General features: G+C 47.0%; 1 long non-coding RNA gene and 1 pseudogene across 1 annotated transcript in view; one reads left to right on the top strand and one right to left on the bottom strand.

Moving 5' to 3' along the window:
* Positions 1-4055, bottom strand: part of LOC149873507 (uncharacterized) — a 50202-nt pseudogene extending 46147 nt beyond the window's left edge.
* Positions 1-24131, top strand: part of LOC149873506 (uncharacterized) — a 121044-nt gene that overhangs the window by 57895 nt on the left and 39018 nt on the right. The gene's annotated exons all lie outside the window — the stretch shown is intronic.

The raw sequence follows: 24131 nt of genomic DNA, 5'->3' as shown, positions 1-24131 counted from the left end.
GTTCCTACGGCAGGTTGTGCAGGATTAGAGGGGTTAATCCTCCCTAAATTCTAACCAGCTCAGCTTCCCTTGCTCTTTCCCCTGAGTAAAGCATTCTTCACTGTTTGGCCCTCTGGTGTGCTGTTAAGCAGCTGCCACATTCCAGTCCAGAGCTGGCTGCCTTTCTGTCATGGATGGAAGTGATCTCAGGATGTTGTTTGCAATGTAATGGGGTTGAGGAACTTTTGGATCACAGGAGCCAGTTCTACAAAAGCCCTGTTAAGTCCTGCTAGGACATGGGGATGGACAGTGTAGTTTGTGTGGTATAGTTGGTGTGTAGGTGCCATACAGGCATTTACTGGGAGGCATGTCAGAACTTCTTGTATATTTAATAGTGCTTAATAATTTTGACCCCTTGTGGCTAAAGGTCTAGAAGCAGCAACCTGTTGCAGCAGAGGTGTAACCGCATAGTTCTGTCCCCTGAATGGTGTACAGGGTGGTGGCAGCAGCCAGGCTGCCAGCAGTGGCATGGTGACTGGGAGAGTGGCGGCGGCAGCTGCTACTTCTGTGTCCCCTCTACCAAGTCAGTGCATAGGACTAGTGCCCTGGTTGCCCCCTTCCACCCTCCTTTAGTTGTATAACTGTGCTGCAATGAATGACTGAGAAAAGAACTTCTTTACAAAGCACAAAATACACCAGGCTCCAGTTCTGAGAATAGTTCCCTGAGCATGTTCACACCCAAGGCTTCTCTGCTGTGACCAAACCCCTTCTTCCTGCTGGCAGAGTTTCTCCACCTCAGCTGAATGGAGTAAAGCTTTTGGTATCATTCAGCAGCCAGCCACACTCATAGCTCTGCACCTCCTGCCAAGGTCTCTTTAGCTCTGAGGGCCTTCCCAGCATGTGCCCTGCATTGTGGGGGCACAGCAGCTGAGCAGAGATGCATAGAAGCACCTGGGCGTCTGCATGCTGACAGTGGTTGCTGCTGAGTAAAGATGAAGCCTAAGGGCCAAACCTGCTGCTGTTCTTCCCATGGGGCCAATCCATGCTGTACTCCTCTGCAGATAAAACACACAGCAAAGGAATTAACCTGCTGTATTCATTCAGGGTGCCATTCACCTGGTGAAGGTGGCTCAGAACAGGTCCAGGTGCCACTGTAGTTCCATGCCAGTCCTTTGGACTTGTGCAGGTTATATGCACAAGGGCAGATCTCACCCTTGAGTATTTTAGGATGTGCCTGCTCTGCTGTTGCAGGTGTGATGGTAGCCTGGGTGCTCATAGCTGTGAAGACACAGTGAACAGACTTCAGCTTGGGCCAGCCACCCAAGTGAGTATGTAGGGTCTGAGGCAGACTCAGCCTCAGGTGAAGTCTGTGCTACTATGGCTATGCTGCTATTGGTACCCAGGCTAAGTAGGTTAAACCTTGCCTGGGTGCACCTAGCCTGGCTGCAGTCACACTTTTGATTGCAGTGTAGATATAGACATTGAGTCATTCTGAGCATGAGTGTGATTAGCTAAGTTACTACGTGTCTGTTGTCCAGTGTGTAAAATTACAGGAACTTTCCTCTTACAGACATGTCACCCACAATGTGCAATTACATAGATGATGAAAGGTGACTCATGGATTCAGCTCACCCCACAAGTCTGGGTGCTGCTCCAAATTACTCTGGGGATCTGGGTTGAAAGACCTGAGGTCAGTCTGGGGTAGGGGCTTTTTTTTCCATCTGACTCAGGGAGTGCAATGTATGGATGAATGAAATGATGAGACAGTTCTTTAAAAACTGTACTCAATTTTTTTTAAAGGACAGACAATGTTAGCCTGATATTTGGAGTGAGAAGGCAAGGGGTTGGGTGCAAATTGGGAGACTGGAACTGAAATCTGAGAGAAGATTTTATGAAGGGGAGTGCTGCATTTGTTTCTTTTTTATGCTGACCATAGGATATTACTCAGCACTAGTTAGCGGTGGTAATGTGAAGGTGATGACCCTTGCAGGGCAGAACTATTACCTAAAAACAGGCCAGGCCTGCAGGATAAAACAGAGGGGAGTCTTAGTTCTTTGTGAACTCTTCAAGGGCACTCTGCTACTGCCAGTCTTGGAAACTGCTGAGAAATACTGACATGAATAGAACTAAGTATCAATTGCACGATTCATAGCAGAGAGTCTCCTTTAGGTCAGTGGGGGAAGCTTGTGTCCTTGAAATAAAAGGTCATCATTTTTTTCCCCCTCTGAAGCCACAGGTAGGCAGGTAGCTGGTAGCGAAGGCCACAGCTCATTAAAATTCAGGCCAACCCTTGATTAAAATCTCACCAGACTGCTTAGAAATGAGTGGGCACCTGGACGCTACAGTGAGTGGTGCTTCACTGTGGGGCCTATGGCACTAGCCCAGAGGCTTCTGAGCCATCCCAGAGGGCTAACGTGCTGGAAGGCACGCGCTCCTCTTGTGTTTTCTAAGCACAAAGGCGTCAGAGGCAGGTGCAGCCCCCGTGCAGGGAGGGCTGGGGGGACGAGCTGTTGCCATCCTCTGCTTCATTCCCTGCCAGCTGATCTGGCTAGCATGCAGAACCCTCAGCTGACTTTTGCTCAGCTTGCCAGGAAAGCCATCGTGAAAAATAGACGCGTGTCACTCAGCCCTAGCAGTGGTTCACACGCTGCTAACTGCACGTACATGCCCCTCGGCCCAGAAATCCCTGGCAGACGTTTGAGTCAGGACCCTTTCAGCCATTTCCCTGGCTCTTGTTTTCTGGCTTCCAGTTAACGTCCGGTTTTGGGTTTTCTCCCAATTTCACAAGCTGCGCAAGGTAAGAGAAAGAGATGACGTGAGGCACAGAGAGTCGCCCACCCATCTGTCTGGAGAGAGATGTCGTGGTCCTCACGACCCTGGAACTGCCTCCAAGGAGTCGCTTCCTCACTGTCTGGTCCTTTGTTTCATTTTTGTGGAGGGAAAGAGACCGGAATCGACACTCCAGCCAAGTGCCGGGGAGAGCGGCATTAACAGGCTGGCTGAGTGAGAGCTCTCTCCCTGGGTGAAGGCAGCTGTGGTTGCCAGTGCCAGCCTGGGCCACAGCCACCGCCTGCACTGTAGCCAGGACCCTTCCATAGAGAATAGTTGATCCAGCTTTTAGGTCTATTCTGACAGTGATTATTCCAAGACATGCAAAATACTCCCTTGGTTCCCTTGCTGTAACACTTGATAAGTTACACTTTAGGGCTATCCACAAGTGGAAGATAGTGCAAAATCCTGCAGTCTGCTCATCAAGTAGAGTCCCATGTTGGAAGCACTTTCCTCCTGTGCTGTGGGATTTGCAGAATCCCCCAGGAGCCTTCCAGGTGGAACACAATGGATTGGGTTAACACCGTAAAGCTGCTGGGAGGTTAGAAGCTGGCTACCTGGGAGACTCCCCCTCCCCCTCAGATACTGCTATGGTCCCCCAGATCAGCAGCTGCATTCAAGCTGGAGCCCTCTTGATACAACAAAAGGAGATGACAAGAAAGGTGTTCTCTAAGTATTGTCTGTGGTCTGGAAACCACCTCTGCCTGTGATTTGTCAGAGCCCAGATCTGTGAAGCTGTTGGGCAGCCCTTTTTTTTCTTTTGGGTTAATGAGGTGGGTAGGGGTAGAGGGCCTTTGTGGATATTTATGGGCAGTCCTTTAGTGTACGGTGTATTTTTAATAGATTGGGACAGGATGGCCACCCAGAGAGGAAAAAGTCACATAACAATTTTGTGCTAGTATCTCTTTTAGCGATTCTGGTCCATGTGGACCCCAACAGTATGTGGGGTGTTAATATTTGGCCTGTGTATTTGGATGAATTTGCCTTTGCTTCCTAGCTGTTCTACATTTTGCTATTGCTCCTCCATTTCTGGGGCCAAAACTAAACCTACTGTGTAGTCTCCTCTCTCATAATTCATGGCACAGGGTTTTTCCTGCACTCCCCACCCCAACCTGTGTTCTGTGTGCAAGTCTCACAGAAGCTACCTTGATGATGGCTTGCTTATTTGCAGCCTCTCGCAGCAGAATTGCCATCTTCATTAGAACATGATTTAGGGCATTCTGGTGGATGTTAGTGCTTTCTTCCATCCCATCAGTCACCAGGATCAAAGATACAGAGAGCCCCTGTGAGGCCTATGCATTAAGGCTTGGAGGGGATGTAAATGGTGAATAGGTCTTGTGTTGGCCTTCTGCATCAGGGTGAATTTTGACTGGAAGGGTCAAAATCACCACAGGAGGAAATGGGCAACAAGGTTTTGTCCACTGATACCAGCAGTGAATTTGACTATGGGTTTCTTTCTTTTTTCTCTGAATTTGCTTTCTTGAAAAAACGGTGTTCACTTTCTGCTGGCATCCTGCATACAGGCAGTTCAAATATCTTGTGGTCACTGGTTCCAACTGGTTCCAAGCTTCCTTATCATTCTTATTTCCTCCGTGAGTCCTATCTTACTAATAAGAGGAAGATCCAGGCTCATGAATCCTCCTCTGGACCCTCCAATGACAAGCACTTGTTTCTTTTGAAGAAAATCCATATTTTACAGCCGTTACTCACTGTGGTGAAGGCACACTAACATATGCATTCCTGTTGATTCCAATGAATTTATCTGGTGGGTAAATACTCCCTGACACACACTGGCCAGCACTTTTTCATACCACTAGCCCTAATGTAAGGGGGGAGTGAGGGGCAACAGCAGGGCTGGGGAGCTGTGGCTTGATAGTGAGGGGTCTGGACCCATGTTCTGTGAGATAAGAGAGCAGGGGGTGCTCTGATTTTCCATGATAAAAAAGCAAAAATCAAATACCAACATTTATAGGTATTTAGAATTTATTTTATTTTAATAATTGGCAGGCTTCCAAATTGCTTTAAAATGGTAAATATATCAAGACAACATTATGTTCAATTGAGACCTATATATATAGTGGTCTTTCAATTTAAGCACAAATTTGGGGGGTTTTATCAGAGAATTTGTGATTTTTAATCAGAGAATTTGAGATTTTATCAGGGAGACCCAGGATCCCTGTTCATCACTCATGAAGGAGATCAGAAGAGAGTCACTTCCAATAAGTGAGACTTCACTCAGGTCCCTAAAATCACATTTGGGTATAGTGAATCTTTCTCCAGAGGTATCATTGTTCCCATATGGTTAACAATCAAAGGGAAATTCCCAGACTTTTTTCAGGATACCTGGGAATCATATGGCAACACTTTTGTCCTAGCAGCCAACAGGTCATGTGTAGTCTTGTTTTCTCTTTTGTTCATGATTACCTCACGTCATGCTCCTCATTTTGGAGCCAACAATACAACTACTTGCCTCTTCTTCTTGGGCAACTCCTCAGGTGTCTTCCTCTTGGTCACTAGTTGGACTGCTTACCCCTCTCCAGAGTATGATCCTTCCATTTTCCATCGGTTTCACATCTCCCACCATTGCCTTTTCCCACCTCTCTCTCTATTGCTTCTATCTGATTTGACTTCCTATAAGTCACAGAGACTTCAGTTGCTAATTCCATCTTTTCTTCTGCTTGCATTTCAAACTCAATACACCAATGAGGATTCCTGCCACAAATACTGCATAGGATCCATTTGGAGATGCCTTCTATTTTTCAGCAGCTGTGTTTAAAAGTAGACATTGCTTGTACATTTAAAGTGCATGGTAACTTACTAGCAGGAACAAGCCATAATGTATCTTCTTTCCTATGTTCTACTCCCAGAGGGTTTAATATTAATTAACTCCCAGTTCTGCCACCTATCTACTTAAGTGGCTTCTCACAACCATTAATTAATTTTCACAACACCCTGGTGAGGTATGGATGCTTTTATTCCTATACTATGGATAAGAAATTGAGACACAGTAACACAAGGTGTGTGTCTCTAGGTCATGCCAGAAGCCTGCAGTAAGATGGGAGCTGAAACCCAGTGTCCAGAGACCTAGTCCTGTGCCTAAACCACTCTCACTGAGGGCTGGAAAAAATGGAGGGGAGCAAGGATTTTGCTGACATACCAAGAGCTGGATAAGATGGTGACAGGAAAGAGCACAAGTGAGTTGCTAGTAGCATTTGTTATGAGAGGGTACCAGCATGCAGCAATGTGGTTTAAAAAATGTGACTCTGGGTGTGTGTGAATATACAAAACTTATATGGAAGGTATGCCTCAGAAACCCAGAGAGATCAGATGGTGCTAGGGAGAGAAGGAATAGGTTGGTGGCAGTTCCTCTCTGCAGAGAGCTACAACATCTGCCCAAAAATAGTCTGCCACCCCCGATGCCAAGAGCAGCAAATCTTTGATAAACAGTTTAAAAATAACCCCAGTGGGAAAGACGTCCCATCTCCCTCCCTGGGAATCTTATTTGTGTTGGAGCCTGTGTTTGTCTTCCAGTACTCCTGCCAGCTTTCCGACCATCACTATTGCTCATGTGACTCTCATTGCCAAGGAGGCTGGTGCCAGAGAGGACATGGGCAGTCCCAAGGGAGGAGAGAGATGCTTGATTATTTTTGCTACTCTGGCAAGGGTTTGAAATGGGCAGGAGCAGGGCTGGGGAGGAAGCCAACCTGGGACGTGCCAGAGGGGATAAAAGATGTGCTTTAGCTCTTAGTGCTAAAACACTAAGCTTCACGCCCTCCTGCTGACACAAGGGAGCAGATTGTGTAAGCGCCACATAAAGAGGAAGGTGCAAACTGGTTTCCTGCAGGAAATAGAAGTTGGACATGCTGAGAGCTGGCATGTTCCAGTAAGCCACAATGTTCCCTCTCTCCAGGGCAGCCAGCTCCTCATGTCAGCTAGTCCTGGGAGGCAGGGTGGGGCAAAGGTCGAGTCAAGGAACCTGTTCTTAACTCTGCTCCTGCCTTGCTATGAGTCCCTTCCCGTCCCTTTCCTCATCTGGACAAAGGGATAACAACATCAGTCCCCTTTTGTAAAGTGCTGTGGGATCTCAACACAGGAGCTAAGCCACATTTCCTGCTGGGTGCGTAGGTCTAGCTGGGGACCAAGTCATTCTCTGAGTGGGTTTCCTCCACATGCCTCCATGTTATCATGGGAATGCACTTGTGGAGCTATATAAAGGTACCATGGCTCACTGCCATGGTACACACATGCCCTTTCTGGTTCTTGATATGGGTGCTGTGTTGCTCCCCACTGCAGCCTGCCCTGTCAAGCTACATGACTATCAGCATGTGGGAGGCCACTGTGCTGCACCTTTAGCTGAGAGCTTGGGGGAAGCAGAGGCAATCTGTGTCCTAGAGCAGCTACTCCAACCTGGCGATCCTTGCACTTCTGCTGCCAAGTGCAGGAGCCAGAGAAGGGTAATTAAGGTGGAAGCAAAGAAGGAGCCCTTTTTAATGGCCACCAAAGCAGCCGCTCCGAGGAACTGGCAGGGCTCCGGGCTGCAAGGTTATTAGAGTTCTCATTTGTATTGTCCTTGGAAGAGATTGTTCAGGGCCGCTGGCTCAGAGCACAGAAATGTAAGCGAGATCTTCTTTGATGTGTTTGGGGAGAGCCATTTGGCTGCAGAGGCTGCTAACTTCCCCTGTCCTTCCACTGCTGTTCACTATTGATATTATTTCTGTGTTTTCCCAAAGCAACAGGGAGTAAGACCCCAGAAGCAGGACCCTAGCAGGCTGGGTTGCTTTACTCACCTGGCTTTGGGCCTGAGGAACCAATCTTCCTTCTTAAAACAAGATGCAATGGGTAAGTGCAGCAGATGACACAAGCAAAAGAGCCTCTGAGGTAGATTGTTGATATTGTTCCTGTTTTATCACTGTTGGCAGCCATTGGTCTTAGGAGACCATGGAGATTGTGCTTTTGGTGGGTTACCAGGTACCACCACAGCTTCTTGAGCGGCTGAGGAGTCTGATACATGACAAGCAGACCCTCCAGCAAGTTGCACATATAAAGACAGGTGAGCTTGCACTAGCATGCCAAGTACCATTTTGTCTTGCCTGCCTCTGACACCTCTTCTCTAGCTCATCATCGACCCTCTCCATCTTGAAGCACTGCAGGCCTTGCTTCATGGTGGCTTTCCACTTGCAGCAGTCTGAAGTGATTGATTCCCATTTAGATGTGGGGAAACTGAGGCATGTGCAGAAATTAAGCAGCCAGCTCTTGGTCATACAGAGCAAGGGGTGGAACGCAGGATTTCTTCTCCAAGGCCTATACTTACCAAACAGGCAGTGATGCTTCAGGTACTTCTTTTCTATTTCCATTTACTGCCTGATGAACAGGGATCCTGGTTTTCCCTGATAAAGAAATCACAAATTCTCTGATTGAAAACTGCAAATTCTCTGCTAAAAACGCCAAACTCCATGATTAAAATGAAAGGCTACTATACAGGTATCAGTTGAACATAACATTTACTTGACATATTTACCATTTTAAAGCAATTGGAAGCCTACCAGTACCTTAATCACTGTAATGCAATAAATTCTAAATAGCTACAAATGTTGGTATTTGATTGTGGGTTTTTTATCATGGAAAATCAGAGCTCCCACTGCCCCCTTCACTCACAGAAAGCAGGTCCAGGCCCCTCACTCCCAAGCCACAGCCCCCACAGCCCTGCTGGTGCCCCTCATTCCCCCTATAGCCCCCTGGCCCTGCGGGAACTCTGCCAGCCTGCGGAAAGCTCTTTGCAAAAGTACAGAATCCACAGGTTTCTCTGTTAAAATGATAAATCTGCATTTTCCTCAGGTAAAGGGGAAAATCCATGTTTTTCTCCATCTTTCCATGGGAAAAAGAAATCCCTGCTGATGAATCACTTCAAATGAGGATGCAATTAGTAGTCACAGGACTACAAACACAGGAGATGGAGATTGTTGTGATCACTATGTTTGTTAAGTGGCCATGTTCGCCAATCAGAAAAAAGTTACACAGAGTTATGTAACAGTTACTAGGCAGACCGTAGTTGTTTTTCTGCCATCAATGTAAGAGATAAGCGGTAGCTAGAACTTTCCACAAGGCGGAGTCCAGCGTCAGTCAGTCAGTGCCATGGGCCTATCGAAGGGTGCCTCACGCAATCACACCACCGCACGTCACCTAAGCTATAAAAGGAGCCTTCACCTGATCGTCAGGGTCCTTTCTGCGTCTAACGGACTCGGAACGATTTACGGCAAATTATTACGGATATGGCTTGGCCTTTGGAGTGGCCAATCAAAGGAGGACGCAGGGACCCGCCTGATCCTGGTGACCTGAAACCCCAGAAACTACTCGCCAGCCAGGTTCATCGGTCTCACACACCATTAGGGCGCGTGAGGCGTGGTGAGTTCTAGCCGCTGTGCAGCTAGGTTGATAGTCACTAATAAAAGCTACCAGGCCTGTTCACTGTTCTCCCGCCTATTCGTGATCTGTAGTAAGCCCGACCAGGGAAAGATCCTGCAACAAACATGGCGTCACGAACAGGATGGTCGGCTGCAGAACACAATAGGGGCAACCAGTCACGGTGTCAGGTTTGTCCTTGGGCATCTGGCCATCGGATGACCAGAAGCTCTGATGAACTGTCATTTACAGTTTCACCAGGCCCGCAGCCATGCGGATAACGATGGCACCCAGCCGTTCTGTGTGTGGCACCAGTCTGACTCCTGGCGCCCCTGGGAAGTTCGCTTAACGGGCCGAGCATTAGGGTGTGTGCTGAGGGACTCGAATGTGTCATTCGCTGTCCCGTCAAACCAAGATGTCCCTGATGATTGTGTAGCGGTAGCCAAAGAGCTTCCCTCGGGTGACCAGCAAGATACTGACCCCTTTCAGGATTGGGATGCTTTCACGAAAAAGATAGTGGCTCTGATAGGCGAGAAGCGCTGTACAGAAGGGGTGAATCTTTCTCAGTTTCTTATCCCCGGCGGCGCAAGTCACCGGAGGTTACAGGGAGTCTTCACCGCTGTTGGGGCAATAAACGATAAGAAAAAGGGGAAGAAAGCGGAGTGCTTGTGTGCGTGTTTAGAGGGTTTTGCGGCCACGCTTGGGTGCCTTAACGATTATGAAGTGGTGCTGACCACCATCAGCCGCGCAGCGGGAAGAAATGACTCTTCCCCTGGCGGCAGCCATGAGCACAACGTCTTTGAGCCATTACCTGCCACCTCAATGGCACCGCCTACTACTCCGCCCCCACCACCTTATCCGGAAGGGAAGGCGCCGCCTTCGGTGGTGATGCCGCTTTACCCGCCCCTCCCTGACCCAGGGGGCAGGGTCCAAGCAACACCTCCTACGGACACCACTCTGCCAATGCCCGGCCCCTTGCTGATCCCTCCGCTCCAAGCCCAGCCTGTCGAGATAGTAAAGACTCGGCAAGACGGAGATGGGAATCTCATTACTGAGTGGACTACCCGAGATCGCAACCGCGGCAAGTTGAACGAGCTTATTAACAGGACGGCAAGACAAGAAGATGAAACCCCAGTGGAGTGGCTCGGACGATTAGTATTGGAATGTGGCCATGAGACACTCAGCCAGTGAGAAGCCATCAGTCTTGTTACGCATGGAAGTTTCAGTTTGGGACTCCTTCCCGGTTCGACTGTCCCGGAAACTGACAACACGCCATGGCCTATCTCCCTCTCAGCCTTGGTTGCCAGTGCAGTACATGAAAAGCCACACCAAGTCCACAAAGGAGCTCAACCCATTCACGCCCCACATTCGCAGCCATTCGTCAATGCCCTTGCAGGAGCTGTTTACCTCTCCTTACCCAAGTGGCGGATCACAGCTTCACGCGCGCCTCTCACAACACCAGTACGTTCGAGCGGCAGCACCGAGGGTTCCGATGAACTCGCCGATTCGGCAACAACGCCCACCCATGGTGGGGGGCCGTCCTTTCCTCGGCGACGCCTTAACACATTCACTGGAATCAGCAATGATGGCAGTCCAGAAATTACGTGTCCTTCACAGACACCAGTTGTTCATCACGACCCGTGGCCACAGAGACATTGTAAGGATCCCCTTCAACTCGAGATCCCTCTAGCGATCCTTCAAGCTATGATTGATATTTACACTGATAACCTGGAGATGGCGGAGCTCCAAACCAGCTCTCTTCATAATCAACCCCTCTCATCACTGTACCGCTTCCAGCCTCGGCGACGTCAACAGCAACGGCATGGAAAACCAGAACTAGTGTGCGTGATAGAAGTCACCCCAGTTGCGACTGCTGCACATCGCAAAGAGCAACGCAAAACACTGAACTCTACGCAAGGGATCCCACGTCATTACCCTGAGCATACACCTGAGAAGCATGCCCGTTTTGGATACCTGCTAAATCAAGCAGGCATAAAAAAGGAGGTCCTCAGGAATTTAGATGATGACACCCAGAAGCAACTGGCAACTCAATTGGGATTTCAGTTCCCACGAAAACCAAAAAATGTCCGCCGGCCATGAAAAGGAAGACGTCCGCCAATGAACTGAGTTGAGAACCCTATCGTCTTCAGATCAAAATTTCGGTGAAGCTTCTTGCTTACCCATTAGCACTCGACAACTAGATCCCTGCCCCTATGCTACCATTCCTGTCATCCATCCCACCACGGGAGAACGAACTCCAGTGTGCTTTTTGCTGGACACTGGAGTGGAAATCACTGTAATCGACTCCACCGTCCTGAACCGACCCACAAACCACATCATTTATGTAGCCAGCGTCAACACCACTACCACAGCTCCGTTGGTTAAGGTACGTCTCGGAGACCCACCCATAGTCATTGAGGCTGTCTTAGGCAACCAACGACTCCTAGGAGTGCACAAGATACGTGTCTTAAACCTGAAAAGCAAGGTTTGCAGCCTTCTCCCGGTTCGCATCTCAGCGACGGGACTACCACCCCCATACATACCTCGACTTAAGAACCCTACAGTTGCCCCATGGAAATACGTTCCCATACAGACCAAGCCTCAGCTTATTCCATCGCTAATCACCCTCTTAGACCGCCTCACCACCGAAGGGAAAATAGAACCAATACTTCATAGTCACTTCGTGTCCCCCGGCTGGGGAATACCAAAACTGAAGAATCCCACCGAATTTCGCTTGGTAGTAGATTATCGCCAAGCCAACAGGCATTCAGACCTTGTTCAACTAGTACCAGTGAAGACACTCCCAGATAGCCAAGCCAACATTCTCGCAACTATGGCTTGCGGAAGTTGGTCAGCATGTACCATTGATTTGTCCAACGTGTTCTTTAGTCTCCCTATTAATGACGAAGGTGGAATCTTATGTATGGGAGTACAAGGTCAAATTTACCGTTGGAACGTTTGCCCTCAAGGGTATTCCAACTCATCCACCTTAGCCACGCAAGCCATGAACAGCTCGTTGCGACGCTTTAAGCACCCTGATGATGAAGGCAGTACCCAGGTATTCAACTATGTTGATGACATCTTAGTGTTGGGAAGTAACCCCGGGGCTGTCAAGCTCACTGCCAATCAACTAGTTGACCATTTACGCCTGGAAGGGTGGGAGGTCAACATTGCAAAGTCAAACCTCGAACCATCTGTCATGTGCACGTTTCTTGGAACGGAACACACACAAGGAGGCCGTGTAACGTCGCCCACTTCTGTCCCAACTCCACCGTGGAATATCAGCTCAGATATGTCCCCTACACCAAAACAAGCTCAACAGTTTTTGGGGCATATCAACTGGTTCCGGCATCACATCGCACCCAAGCGCTTACCTGCCTTAAGCACACTCCAGAGTTGCTTGCGTAAGAAAGCCGCTAAGCACCAGTCGTGGACGCAACGCAACAACCATCACATCCAAGCCCTGATTGATTCTGCTACCACTACCTCGCTAGTACCTTTTGGACCTGCGACACCACGTCAACTTACTGTTGGGTGGACACCCACTCACTTGTGGATCACAGCCCACACTGCCGACGGGAAGCCGGCAATTTTCCTCAACCGAGCCCTCCATAAAGAACAACATTGCTACGGTCACCTAGGCAAGCTATTGTTAGCTCTTCGCCTCTCACAGGAACACAACCTACACCATGGGAGTGGAACACTAGCCGCTCCTGGTGTCATGTTGCTCCCCATCATCGATCCCGAGTGGACTCCGAGTGACTTCCACGGAACAGCGGCAACATGGTATACCTTAGCCACAAGTGGTCAGTACGCTTGGGTAAATTGGATGTACCGCGACAGCACAACAGTTACCCCGAACCCCGAGCAGCATCCAGTGTTACACGGTACTTCCCTTCCTGGCAACATCGCTAGCGACGGAACCTCCCAATTTGGAGGGGGGCATGCTTGGAAGTGCACCCTCTGCATTAAGAGGTCCATAATGTGGATTAATCCCCCCAGCCAAGCATTGGCTAATGCGCCAACATCTATGAACGCCCAGGAGATGGAGCTAAGAGGAGCCAAAGCAGCATTGTCACACATCGCCAACGTTCATGACCAGAATCTTACCCCAGTCGTTTTGGTACTCTACTCACAATGGATTTGTAGCACGCTTACAGGGCACGGCCGAACCCAAACAATACTCAGATGAATGGGACGATATCTTCACCATCATCGAGTGCATGCAATACCTGCCAATGGTTCATCATACCCGGTCTCATCAAAATGATACAGGCCCACTCCACACAGCGGTTGATGCAGACCTGTCTCTAGGCCCAATGCTAACAGAGGAGTTCACTAGCATTCACACCGCTGAGCGCCAGATCGGTAGCACAGCGGACGCAGGAACATCCAGAAAACCCGTAGGCAATAAATATCTCAAGTGGTTACACGACATGTGGGGACACCCAGGAATACGAACCGCCGTAAATCAATACCGCAGTATTGGAGGATGGAAAAGCTCCGCTCGAAATGGCCTACCAGGCCCCCGAGACTGGGAACACGTCACCAAAGCTTGTCAGCAATGTGCCCGGATTAAACCCCAAAACCACAAGTTTCTCAAAGGAGTTTACAACTCCAACCAGTTCCAATCTGGAGCCTTATGGCAGGCCAATTTTGTAGGACCTCTGCCGGGAGCCCGTCAATACCCTAAGGCACTGGGTCACTGGAATAACACCGATCATACAGGATCCGAGGTCGACGACAACAAGACGGATGGACCCCGTTGTGTCCAGGCCTTCTTATAGCAGTTCTCGCGGTGGCAGATACCTGCAGAAGTTCAGACTGATGGAGGACCCCCATTTAACAGTCACTGCATTCAACAGTTCTTTACCACCCACAACGTCCGTCATCATATGAACTTGCCGTATCATCTGCAATCGAACGGCGTTGTAGAGCGAACGATAGGCAAGCTAAAGTGTAAACTCCTCTTAACCCTCCAATGCACCGACTTCAAGGGCTGGGACCACATATTATCTGAAGTCCTAATCAACTTAAATGCCGACAAAACCCCTTGGGCTGCGCGTACCCTCCAAACTCGAAGAGGATGGCAGCCGAACTTTAAACCCGGAGACCTCGTATGGGTTGCCTTTCCCACTCCAATGCCCACCAAATATCCACCCATGTTCCCAGGCGAGATTATTGAAGCTACAGCCCTAGCCCATACTTACAAGCTTTGCCTAGTCAATTCATCCGATGACCACGAGCACTTAGTTCATCTCAATTGGTTAAAACCACGTAGTGATTTATTGAACTAACATGTAATTATTTTACAGATCAAGTGACCTTCCAAGATGTTTGATCGACAAGATAAAAGAGCTGACACCGAACCTCTCCTTCCCCAGACCACCATGCCATTGCCACAAGACCGGCGGGTGTCACCCCTGTCATTTGCAGGATTATGGGAGAGGCTTGTGGGAAGGTCGAAAGAACCTATAGCAGCTGTATGCCCATCCCACTGACAGCGAAAGCTTTGGCTAATTTTTCTGATTTACCTTTCGCTATCAGCAGGTATCATTTTGATGTGCGTCTTACACCGCGGCATCACTGGACACACGAAGCGGACTCTAATTACATCCCTGTTGTCCATCGCAGACAACCTGTTTCTCCATACCTCGTGAGAGTGGATGCTGCTTACTGGGCACACATCAGGTTCAGTTTGTGGGCATACACCTACCTCCACTGCAGACGGTCCCTTTCGCATGCTGTCACCCCTGTTAATTACTCGGATTTATGTCTAAGTTTTGTACGTGCATCCCCCGGTAACGAAACCGTTTGCTACTTAGCCTGCGACACAACTTGTTCCATTCAATTTCTCACTTACACGTGGGAATGGAATGGCACATCCCCAATCAATTGTACTGTTCAAGGTATCCCACAGGATTGTTTCAAATTCACCCACGGGCCACCTTGGGGGGCACCACACTCCATTGCGCCCGACCCCGACAATGTTACTCTCCCCATTCCCCCACTCCCTCAAACCATCTTACGAATGGTGAAAATTAAATTTTCCACTCCGGGCACCCTGTGCTATTGGTCAGGATGTCATACCACTCTGTGCACTTTCAGAACCTCCATGGTGAGGGGGTCTTTTGAGGATGCTGAAGTATTTCGCCTATTCCCCGTAAAAGCATTTATAACGATGGGCAGTCACTTTGGTCCACCCGCTCATCGCGCTGCATTCAAATTCATTACCAGACGCTTTAGCCCACATCTAAAACCGTTATTGGCCCTCTTTAACACTAGACACCCCCCCACCAATAGCACTGATCCCACCTCCCCACGATACTATGTTCTATTGTCAACAAGACGAAAACTCAACCCAAGCTGTTCTGTACAGTCACTTTCCCTATCATTTCAATGTGTGTTGTATTTTGGTCCAAGTCACGGTATGCCCCTATGAGTTTTCCAGTGTTACCCATTGGACTGCCCCGCTTACGTTTCCCAACCATGTCCGGAGCACCTGCAATGTGATCCCCAATGAACAAATTACAGGTGTCATGGGGGAGTCGAAATTCTGGTCTAATATGACTGAAACTGAGCGCAGGAAGTTCACCACTGGGTGGACCATGTATGGCATGTTTGTTACTAGAGCCTCCGCCTTGGCATTGGCCATCCAGCAGCTGCAAACTCTGGAATTGCTAGCCAAACTGGCCAATAGTACGGCGGACGCTTTGGAAGTATTCAACCGGCAGTTGCAGGATACTTCTAAGGTTGCCTTCCAAAACCGCCTTGTGCTGGATTTCATGTTGGCCGAAGAAGGTGGGTTCTGCGTAGTGCTTAACCTCACTGCGCCAGACGAGACCTGTTGTCTCGTTATCTATAATGCTTCGGAGCCCCTTTCTAGAGCCATCAATCAAATCCGAAAGGTAGCTGAAGATACGCATACAATTGTCCAGACCCCCTTTAATTGGCTAGCTGAAACATTCCAATCCGTATTTAACCTCCAGCTTTCACCATGGTTGGCAAATCTACTAACTCCCCTATTTACAGTTCTAATTGTTGTATTGATAGCATCCTGTTGTGTTGGTTTGATCATCCATTGCATTCGTCGTCAAATTACCTCGGCTATGCAGGTCACCTACTATGAGTGCCTTCCTCAAACGAGTAACGCTTGCCGCGAGATACAAAGTGTACTGTAATATTGACTGGCAGCCTAATCGAACCTTGGTTTAGTTGATTAAATTTATTCACTTAACTCATTACAGTTGGTATTACGCCGCACCATTCGTTTGTTTGTAACCTCCCTAGCAGAGATCAAACGTGTTAAGTCTGTTTTGGTCTCTGTTGTAAGTTTTTTTTGGCTCACATGGCCAGGGGGGCATGTTGTGATCACTATGTTTGTTAAGTGGCCATGTTCGCCAATCAGAAAAAAGTTACACAGAGTTATGTAACAGTTACTAGGCAGACCGTAGTTGTTTTTCTGCCATCAATGTAAGAGGTAAGCGGTAGCTAGAACTTTCCACAAGGCGGAGTCCAGCATCAGTCAGTCAGTGCCATGGGCCTATCGAAGGGTGCCTCACGCAATCACACCACCGCACGTCACCTAAGCTATAAAAGGAGCCTTCACCTGATCGTCAGGGTCCTTTCTGCATCTAACGGACTCGGAACGATTTACGGCAAATTATTACGGATGCGGCTCGGCCTTCGGAGTGGCCAACTGAAGGAGGACGCAGAGACCCGCCTGATCCCAGCGACCTGAAACCCCAGAAACTACTCGCCAGCCAGGTTCATCGGTCTCGCGCACCATTAGGGCGCGTGAGGCGTGGTGAGTTCTAGCCGCTGTGCGGCTAGGTTGATAGTCACTAATAAAAGCTACCAAGCCTGTTCACTGTTCTCCCGCCTATTCGTGATCTGTAGTAAGCCCGACCAGGGAAAGATCCTGCAACAGAGATGTTCCAGGCCAGAGGAGTGCTGTTCTATCCATACTAGTCTCTTCTTTTCACAATAAAAGCGGGGATCGACGGGAGCCACTTCCATGTAGTGATCCCTGGTAATGTCTCTGACAGCCAAGAGCTCCTGAATCAACAAAAATGCTAAAGTGCACAAAGATAAAGATACAGACACTGCTTTTGTCATACGAAAGAAGAACAGTAAAAGCAGCGGGGTTCCTTCCACTTCTTCCACCATCAGAGAGATTTCACCATCATGGAAGGTTTTGTAATATTCATTCAGCCCATTCTCCTCTTATTGTTTTTACCTCTGACTCCTAGTTCTACTTCTTGGACTGTCTTTGGCAACACCCCTCCCTTTAGGGAAATGACACTTTCCCTGTCTCCCTCTCTCTGTTGCTTCTTCCTTCCCTCTCTTCCTGATTCTCCCTTCCCATCTTGCTCCCAATCAACTCTCCATGCAGCCTTCAGAGCATGAATGACCCTGCAGGCATTTCACCACTGAGTCCTGCAGGGACTGTAGCAGCAGCGATGGTGGCAGAGGGGAGAGGTGGAGGTTACATCATGTATGCAGGCCTGTGGAAGGGGAGAGGGGCTGATGGAACTCACTGTCCTTAAAGGGTCTGAGGTATATGTGAGTCAAGAGAGAGGCTGCTGATCAGTTTGCAAGCTATTTCTTGGCAAATGAAAGGCAGGAGTATCATCAACGCTTTGACGTCAATCAGTTCAGTCTTTAGCAGTCAAAATTGCCCTGATACCCTACACTGTCAACTGATCCTGCTGCTGGTTCACACCTTTCTCAGTTATGCGCGTCTGTTCATCCATGCTGCCATCTGCAGCATCCCATGATGTACTATGGTAGCAACTGGGAACAGCCTTGCAGTCTCCAGGGAAGACATATCCCAGACAAAGGAGCATTTCCCCTTAGGTCTGCCATCTGAGACAGCATCATCAGCAATCCCTTGCAGCCTAGGTTGACTGTCTTCCATGATGTCCTGGTCTGAAGATGGCTGACAAGGCCAATCTGGGATCTACAGGCTGTCTCTTGCTTCAAGGAGGGAGGGAGGTGCTGCCTGATTCATGACAGTGCTTGGCTCCCAAAGTGCCATGATTAACTCAATGATTATCTATCCAGAAACCATTATGAACACCTGGTGTGTATACTGCTAGAAGGATTTGACAAACAGCTCACCATATCTTGGGAATGCTGACTTTTGAGCAAGTCACTTACTTTGGACAATGCAGGCAGACTTCTTAGTTCCCCCTCTGCGTACCACCCCCTCCCTGAAGCTCCCAGTAGTTCATACTGTAAACACTTGCAGAGATTAAATGCATGCAAACAGAAACCCAAGCCCTTGACTTTTTTTGTGAAAATATTTCTATTGCTCTTAGATCCTGTAAAAATTTTATTTACAAAACCTACATGTTGACCTTAAAGTACCTGACAACTACTCTGAGCCTTTCCCAGCATCATTAGTGTTTTTGTGCTGCTCCAAACAGGAAAAATGCTCTTGGAAAAGCTCTTAGAAGCTCAGAAATGGGTCACTCAAAAAGTAATCATAACCCAAAACTTAGAACTGTTCATTCCAGCTTTCTTAATCTTCCTTCAGCAAATGATGGACTCTGGGGTCAGGAGGAGAGAATGGATGTCAACACGTGGCAGCAAAAGCCCAGTTGTAGACACTTAAGTACTTCAGGCATGACTGACCTTGTGTCCAAGGCAAAAGACAGACTGTAAAGTCCTGCCTAATGTGTCACTCAACATACAGAAACCCCAAGAGGAACTGTGAGCTCATGTGAACATGTCAGTGATACGCAGTATTAATACCTTCCACTTACTGCCAGGCAAAGCCCTTTATTTATCAATAATTTCATCTCCATAGATAATATTTATTTCCTGATTTGGTAGCTACAGACATGGCTATGGAAACCAGTATTTGCTACAAAATTGTACTCTAGAATCCAAAGTCTCATTATCCAGAGTTTCAAAATGAAGGATTCAAAGCCAACAATGAAAAAAAAAGGCATTTTGGATATAAACCCTCTTGCTTCAAGGCAGGGAAGAGCTTCAAACTAGGAATGGTTGGAGAAAAGCTTTTGTGATAAGCAGTTCTTTTCAGTCTCCTACTGCTGAATTTATGGACTTCTCTGAAACAACTGGTACTAGCCACTGTTGGAGACAGGATACTGGAATCTAAGGGTTAGATTTGATTCCAAAGTGCAAACCTATTTCACCTTGCTCGAGTCTTTGAAAATTGGTTATTGTGCCTACTTTTGTAAAATGTCTTCATCTTAACTTTCAGATTGAATTATAAAAAGCAGTGAGGAAAAGGGGTTCCCTCCCACCTCTTGCATGAATGCATTTTTCTGGCATTCGAGCTGGACTAGAATCATTTAGCCATCAAGTTTCAATTAGGTGTCTAATAGCTGGAATAGTGCCTGTTTTCTAGTCTGATTAGATATGGTCATTCCTAGCTTCCTCATTTTCAATGTAAAAAACATTTCTAACCCCATGGCGATGATGAAAGCCTTTAGAGTGTGAAACTATTATAAAAAATAAACTTCCACATTCCTCTGAGTCTGTAGAAATCCTGAAACAAGACTTGTGAACTGTTTTCATTCACCCTAATAAGATGTTAACTCTAAACATGGTAATGACAATCACAATGATGGCATTATTAAAAATTGCTTTGCTGGTCCTTTGCTGGAGGAGCTGTTGGACTGAAGTGAGCATGACATAAAATGGAGGTGGGGAGGCTTGGGAACAGGGCAGGGAGAATAGTGATTGGGTTTGTATTGCATAGGAGTGGCTATACCCAGATGGGAGTCTTTATAGGAGAAAGAGATATGAGAGTACACATGACTGGGAAGTAAAGTGAAGCTGACTAGCTTGTTGTGGGCGTATACCCACTTCTGGAAAGTCCATGACCCCCAGGCTTCACACTACACTTCCCTGCATCTGTTTGGGGTTGGAACTTACCTTCATGGCTTGGAGTCACCTGGGGCAAGAGCCTCAACCACCTTCAGCCAGAGCAACTGTTGACTCAGACCCACAGCAGAAAGCTCAGGGCAGCATCTTGGTAAAAGAGACTGCTGTGCAAATTCCTTTGGTGGTTGCCCCACCAAATCTTTTGTTCAGTTCAGATTGGTACAGAAAGGATTGAAAAAGCTACTGGGAATATCAATAGTTTCCATTCTTCACTCACATAACCTAGAGCTTGAAGGATGATTCATGTTTCTGAGGAGTTGTTGCTGTTTTGTTAATGTGTAGAAATACATTTCAGCAAAATCACTAAACAGTTACTGCTAAAGCAACATGAACCTACTGCCCTCAGCCCCAGTCTTGGGAGAGGCTGCCTTGGACCTGAACATGTTCATACCAATGTTACACTAATGTAAATTATACTGGGATCCAAAGAAAACAGACATGCTGTTACTCCATATTACAGCGCCATACTACCAGGTATTAAAGTGCTTTTCTGGCAGGGGAGCAGGTATTAAATTAATTATTGAGCAACCCCTGATAGCTGTGGACAGATGACACAAACACTGATGTAATTTATACCAGTGGAATTTTACCCTGATTCTTTTATGGATCATTATACACTGCATTGGTCAGTTTCTTCGCTATCTCTTTACAATTGTGTAAATAACTCATCTATCCAGGCCTTGAAATGAAAGAACCCGCACACCCAGGGTTTGGAGTATCTCTAAGACTGATCCGTGTATGTTAATAACACTATTTGCATTAAAGTGTTGCTTAGGTCAACTGAGATCAGGGCAATGCTATGCTAAGAGCTGTACAAACATAGAGGAAGAGACAGTCTTTGCTCTGAAGAACTTGAAATCTCAACAAACAAAAGTAGGGTGGGAAGTAGAAATTCATGAGTTTGCCCCAGTCACACAGCAGGTAAATGTGAGCAGCAGGGATGATAATGTCTCCTGACTCGAAGCTCAGTGCCCCACCTACTGGACCATAGTACCCCTCATGTAGCTGCAGGGGCCAGGTAGTCAGGGGGTTACTGGACCCATGGAAGTGCAGAGGATTCTCACACAAGGTCTGCAAACCGTGTCCCTCTCAAGCCTCAGAATGACTCCTCCATTTCAAGAGTCTTCCCACTGCATCGAGTATGAAAGAATGCATTAATACTTGAAAAAACCCTTTATAAGTGCTTTGGTTTTAGCAATGATGGACATTATTCATTCATGCAGCCAATGAAAGGAAGCCACCTGGTGACAAATTCGGTTTCTCCATCTTTCTCTTGCTGGGTCATTTCCCCGCCACAACCCTTATCTCCTTGATTTTGCTGAACATGAGACATGCTTGTTCTTCCTCCTTTATTCAGGTCCATAGGCAGCTGTCTGTCTGCTAGAAGCAGCAGTTCTCCTGAGGAGGACTTGCCTTAATTGCAGAAGGTGTCCAGCTCTCACAGCTTTCACTGGAGGTCCCAGTGCACCTCTAGTGTGTTGCTACTGAAGCAAATTGACCACATGGTTCTCATATCCTCTTCCTCCATAGGAAGAGGGAAGCAGATGGAGGAGTGAATCCCAGAGGTCAATTAGACAAGGAAAACAGAAATCTTGGGGCTGGTCTGGAAGTGACTGGGGGAGGAGTCTGGAGTTTTTACTGACTTGCCACCAGCCCCAACACTCTCCACACTTCAACAATCAAAGGGAAGCCTGTGTAATTAATACTATTTAGGCCAGGTTAATGACAGGGGGAAATGTCTCTTGTCAGCCCAGCTTTGCCTGTTGGTCCTGATTTAGCAACATGAAAGCATTTTTTCTGATTAGCTGTTCAGTGAAGGAGATTAAAGAGATGGCCATGAAATGTTTTGTTTAATGTGATGAATGTAAAGGGACTGTTAGCACAGGGGAAGGGAAAGAGGAGAGGACACAAAAAGAAAGAGAGGTCTGGAACAGCAGATGGTGCTACGGCATGAGACAGGCACAACTGGGTGTAGGAAACCTGGGACTGGAATAGTTGGGGGACTGCAGGTGAGGAGTGAAGGGTGCTGATCTAGCTGGAGTTGGGACTGGAGGACAGCACTGCAATACTTTTAAGGGAGGTCACAAAACAGTGAGCAAAAGAAAACCAGTGGCTCTAATTTATTTAGATTTTTGAAAGGCTTGTGATAAAATCCCTCACAAAAGGCAACCTGATTACAGAATTTAGCTTTCTCATTTGGTTATCAATTGAAATTTTTTGCGGGGGAGCTAGAACACAAAGAGGTGCAATGAATGGCTGTTTCTGAGCATGGAAGAAGTTTTAATAGCAGGATGCTCCAGGGAACATACATACCCCTAGCTGTCTAGTATAGTTACTAAAGTGACACTGGTTAAAAGTTATATTTAAACGAAAACAAAATGTCTTATTTGTCCCTAAAAGAGATGGTAGTAGACTTCATTAGAATCATTCAACTGCCCTCCAGAATACTGCACATTTAATGATTTATATTGATTGCCCTAATAGAAATTCAAAATCTAATCAGTGAAAATAGGTTAGTGCATTTCAATTTCTGTGTACAGTCAATTTCTGGGAAATTTCACTTTCTGGTTCTCTGGTGTTATCAGGCTGTAGAAATGATTAGGGACCAGGATGAGTTAATAGCAGAATGAAAAATGTTCTTAGTTGGGGGAAGAAGGTGGGCATCCTGGAAATATTCCCCCAATGTTTATAAAACATTGAATTTAAACAAAGAGAAATGTTAGGGTGAAATCAGCCAGTCCTGTCTCTTTAATAATTCTGGGAAGGTGGGGCTGGAGCGGAGGCACATACAAAATTATTTAGAAAGGTAATTGGTTTACAAGGTAGAAGACAAATGTCCTTGTAGATAAGAGCAAAGTGCTGGACATTGAAGGAATAGAGTAAGATTTCTGAACAAACTAAGCATTCTGAATGAGCTGTAGCCTGAAGGTAAACAATCTCATTATCTTCTCCAGTAGTGGATTGCAGTGGACAAGAAATAACACAAACCACAAGGAAGGTTGTTATAGGAGCTTTTCTATAAGCAGATAATGTGTCCTCCTTTGGAACCCTGGTTTTGACTGTGGTCATCTCCTCTCTGAAAGGTTGGCATGGAAATAGAAAAGTTCCCAAGAAAACAATGGAAACACCAATAGGCATGTAAAGCTTCAGTACAGGTGAGAGAAATGCGGACCAATTATGTAGAGAAGAGAAATTATAATGGAATATCAAATAATGACACGCTAAAGGACCTCTTTTATTATGTAACCACAGAAGAGGGCGCACAATGAAATTTTAAAAGGCAACATATCTGGACTCTATAAACTCGAGAAGAAATTCCTAGCAAAGACCAAGGGCTAGAAACAAAAGTGAGATGAAATCATTTCTGAGAGAAGGCACAATTTTTTAACAGGGAGATTAAACATTGACATAAGCAACTAAGGGAGGCACTTGACTCTTCATCTCCTCTAGTCTTGTATCAAGCAGGAGATATGCTGAAGTTAGACACACGTATTGTGCTCAGTGCAGGGGTAACTAAATGAGATTCTATGGTTTATGTTATACAGGAAGTCACAGTAGATGAACCAGTGTACCCAGGTTCAAAAGAAGATTTGGTATTTCTATGAATGAGGACATCATACATTTTTCAGTTAGCTGCAAGTCAGGAAGAAAAGTCTCCTGCCGTGGTACAGGGGCATTTTCACTGACTGGCATTCTTGCATCCTGGCCTCTGGCTTCTATTCTATTCTGTCCCATTTGGGAAGAGCACAGAACAACTGCAGATGCTTCCTCAGCCTGAAGAAAGGTGTTTGTACCCAAAACCTTGCAAAGAAGATTTTTTTCCAGCTACTTTAGGTGGTCTAATAAAAGATATCGGATTTACCCTAAGAACCTTGTCTGCCTTCTGCCATGGTAAGCAGCCATTGTTAGTTAGGATCATTGTGTTGAGAGTTATCCCTTTTTTGAAGATCCTGCCATTGGCTATTGCTAGATGCAAGAAGCTGGACTAGAAGGAGAGATCCTCT

The sequence above is a fragment of the Crocodylus siamensis genome, chromosome 1, assembly GCF_052110815.1.
Source record: "Crocodylus siamensis isolate JL-2025a chromosome 1, ASM5211081v1, whole genome shotgun sequence".
NCBI lineage: Eukaryota > Metazoa > Chordata > Crocodylia > Crocodylidae > Crocodylus > Crocodylus siamensis.
The sequence above is the reverse complement of the archived record's forward strand: the minus strand, read 5'-3'. Positions and strand labels throughout refer to the sequence as shown.